Consider the following 4,068-nt stretch of genomic DNA (forward strand, 5'->3'; position numbering starts at 1 on the left):
AGGTGGGTCATAGAGGATCCTGCTGTGGTTTATGTTGGAGAGTGTTTTGCCTATGTTTTCCTCTAGGAGTTTTATAGTTTCTGGTCTTACATTTAGATCTTTAATCCATTTTGAGTTTATTTTTGTGTATGGTGTTAGAAAGTGATCTAGTTTCATTCTTTTACAAGTGGTTGATGAGTTTTCCCAGCACCGCTTGTTAAAGAGATTGTCTTTTCTCCATTGCATATTCTTGCCTCCTTTGTCAAAGATAAGGTGTCCATAGGTGTGTGGATTTATCTCTGGGCTTTCTATTTTGTTCCATTGGTCTATATTTCTGTCTTTGTGCCAGTACCATACTGTCTTGATGACTGTGGCTTTGTAGTAGAGCCTGAAGTCAGGCAGGTTGATTCCTCCAGTTCCATTCTTCTTTCTCAAGATCACTTTGGCTATTCGAGGTTTTTTGTATTTCCATACAAATTGTGAAATTATTTGTTCTAGTTCTCTGAAAAATACCTGTGGTAGCTTGATAGGGATTGCATGGAAGATTTTTCTTTAAAAAGATTTGAAGATGACTTGGCTGGCTGTTCTTTCTTAGAGCAAGTAAGTGATGGCGATGGCTCCAACTAGAACAGTGACAGCACAATGGATGGGAAGTGGAATGTGGAGAATGAATAAACATATAACTGAAATGTATATCGTTTAAAATAAGCTTCTCCATTCATTCAGATTGTTGGTATTCATTTGGTCAACCATTTATACTGAACTCTGTGATGCTGCATGTACTCAAATACTTAACTCTAGAAAAGAATTGTCAGAGAAAAGTAAAATGCATTCCTTTCATCCTGTAATGTTATTGAAATTACACCCTTGCCAGTCTTTATTGGAAATGCGGTCATAGTTGAACATAGCTAATACTTCCAAGGACTACTTTTTAACCTATCTTTAAACATTTTGGGATTATTTGAAGTCAAATATAATTTATTAATTCTGGATATAATAAAAACTCTGAAATACTTTAACTCTTAATACATCTGCTTTATTTGTAAAAGTCAGTTATGATGAGAAAACTAGCAAATGCTAATCTTGTTCAGAAAAGCTTGTAGCCAAATATAGCAGATATTTAAAACACAAATACCTACACATGTTCTTTTATTGCTTATTCACATAATTTCCACATTAGTTGATAAGGTATACTGTGCTCCTTTATTGTTGATGCAAAATAACACACATAAATACCATGATTTAGGTTTTGGCACTGATAATGCTTTTCGCATGCAAAAACTGTAAATGTTTTCATCATTAAAAAAAATATACTTTTAGACCAAATTCTAGGGATTCTTAAAAACAGCTATTATATTTTTACCCTCCTATAAAATTTTTCAGCATGGTTATTCTCTTAATGGAAAAGTCAAAGTACTTATGGATAGGTATGTATATGAGATTAAAGATGGAGATATGTATATGTATATTACCCACCCACACATATACTTATTGTACGATTTGAAAGTAACCAGTTAAGGTTCCACTTCCATCGGTCATTTTATTGTCAAATTACTTTGCTGAATAGTTTTGATTGTATACTATTATTTCTATGGGAACTTTTTGAAAGCTATATTGTGATTTCTGACCTCAGATAAGTTCCACTGAGATTTTTTTTGCTTGGCTAATCTGCATTGATTCCAATTAAATATAACAGTAAGAGATGGCCTAAAAGCACATTTGACCTTAAAAATAATTTTATAAATTTCTTGTGTCTTCACTAACTCTTTGGTCAGTTCACTATGAGTAGAAATAATTTCAATTTTAATATTATAAATAAATCTTATAAGCTTGTATGGAGTGGCTACCTTAAAAAAATGATTTAGTATCAAATAGTCTCCTTTTCAAGTATCTTATTAGCTAGAGAGAAGTTCATGCTTTTTACGAGTCATATTACCTGGCAGTTAGTACAATAGACAGTAAGATCCATCTAAGCCTCTTTTTCAGCTGTGTTACAGCAAGGAAACTTTAGTGATTACACTCATTTCAGTGGTTTGCTTTAAGAGTAAAATAAGATTGCTCCCAGAGCAAAGTAAGCATGTAGTAAAAGCTAGCTTTAATATTACCTGTTATTATTGCTACTACTATTACTCTTCCAAGTCATGGGCTGGGATTAGGTGTAATGGGAGAATTACACTGTCTTAAATATGATTTCTGTCCTTTATCGAGCCCATCTTTGCATGAAATGTTCCCTTGGTATCTCTCATTTTCTTGAAGAGATCTCTAGTCTTTCCCATTCTGTTGTTTTCATCTATTTCTTTGCACTGATCGCTGAGGAAGGCTTTCTTATCTCTCCTTGCTATTCTTTGGAACTCTGCATTCAGATGCTTATATCTTTCCTTTTCTCCTTTGCTTTTCACTTCTCTTCTTTTCACAGCTATTTTTAAGGCCTCCTCATACAGCCATTTTGCTGTTTTGCATTTCTTTTCCATGGGGATGGTCTTGATCCCTGTCTCCTGTACAATGTCATGAACCTCCGTCCATAGTTCATCAGGCACTCTATCAGATCTAGTCACTTAAACCTATTTCTGACTTCCACTGTAAATTCATAAGGGATTTGATTTAGGTCACACCTGAATGGTCTAGTGGGTTTCCCTACTTTATTCAATTTAAGTCTGAATTTGGCAATAAGGAGATCATGGTCTGAGCCACAGTCAGATCCTGGTCTTGTTTTTGCTGACTATATAGAGCTTGTCCATCTTTGGCTGCAAAGAATATGATCAATCTGATTTCACTATTGACCATCTGGTGATGTCCATGTATAGAGTCTTCTCTTGTGTTGTTGGAAGAGGGTGTTTGCTATGACTAGTGCATTCTCTTGGCAGAACTCTATTAGCCTTTGCCCTGCTTCATTCCATACTCAAAGCCCAAATTTGCCTGTTACTCCAGGTGTTTCTTGACTTCCTACTTTTGCATTCCAGTCCCCTATAATGAAAAGGACATCTTTTTTGGGTGTTAGTTCTAAAAGACTTGTAGGTCTTCATAGAACCATTCAACTTCAGGTTATTCAGCATTAATTGTTGGGGCATAGGCTAGGATTACCATGATATTGAATGGTTTGCCTTGGAAATAAACAGAGATCATTCTGTCGTTTTTGAGATTGCATCCAAGTACTGCATTTTGGACTCTCTTGTTGACCATGATGGCTACTCCATTTCTTTAAGGGATTCCTGCCCACAGTAGTAGATAAAATTGTCATCTGAGTTAAATTCAAGGACAGAAATGGTATGGACCTAACAGAGCAGAAGATACTAAGAATAGGTGGCAAGAATACACAGGAGAACAGTACAAAAAAGAGCTTCACGACCCAGATAATCACGATGGTGTGATCACTCACCTTGAGCCAGACATCCTGGAATGTGAGGTCAAGTGTGCCTTAGAAAGCATCACTATGAACAAAGTTAGTGGAGGTGATAGAATTCCAGTTGAGCTATTTAAAATCCTAAAAGATGATGCTGTGAAAGTGCTGCACTCAATATGCCAGCAAATTTGGAAAACTCAGCAGTGGCCACAGGACTGGAAAAGGTCAGTTTTCATTCCAATCCCAAAGAAAGGCAATGCCAAAGAATGCTCAAACTACCGCACAATTGCACTCATCTCACATGCTAGTAAGGAATGCTCAAAATTCTCCAAGCCAGGCTTCAGCAATACGTGAACCGTGAACTTCCAGTGAGCTTACCGTGAACTTACATCAAGGCTGTTTATTGTCACCCTGCTTATTTAACTTATACGCAGAGTACATCATGAGAAACGCTGGGCTAGAAGAAGCACAAGCTGGACTCAAGATTGCCAGGAGAAATATCAATAACCTCATATACGCAGATGACACCACCCTTATGGCAGAAAGTGAAGAAGAACTAAAGAGCCTCTTGATGAAAGTGAAAGAGGAGAGTGAAAAAGTTGGCTTAAAGCTCAACATTCAGAAAACTAAGATCATGGCATCTGGTCCCATCACTTCATGGGAAATAGATGGAGAAACAGTGGAAACAGTGTCATACTTTATTTTGGGGGGCTCCAAAATCACTGCAGATGGTGACTGCAGCCATGAAA

At 36.6% G+C, this 4,068-nt stretch overlaps 1 protein-coding gene across 4 annotated transcripts in view; it reads left to right on the forward strand.

Annotated features, from left to right (window-relative positions):
* Positions 1-4,068, forward strand: part of NAV3 (neuron navigator 3) — an 898,556-nt gene that overhangs the window by 851,341 nt on the left and 43,147 nt on the right. The window lies entirely within an intron of this gene.

The sequence above is a fragment of the Bison bison genome, unplaced genomic scaffold, assembly GCF_000754665.1.
Source record: "Bison bison bison isolate TAMUID 2011002044 unplaced genomic scaffold, Bison_UMD1.0 scf7180017863950, whole genome shotgun sequence".
Lineage (NCBI taxonomy): Eukaryota > Metazoa > Chordata > Mammalia > Artiodactyla > Bovidae > Bison > Bison bison.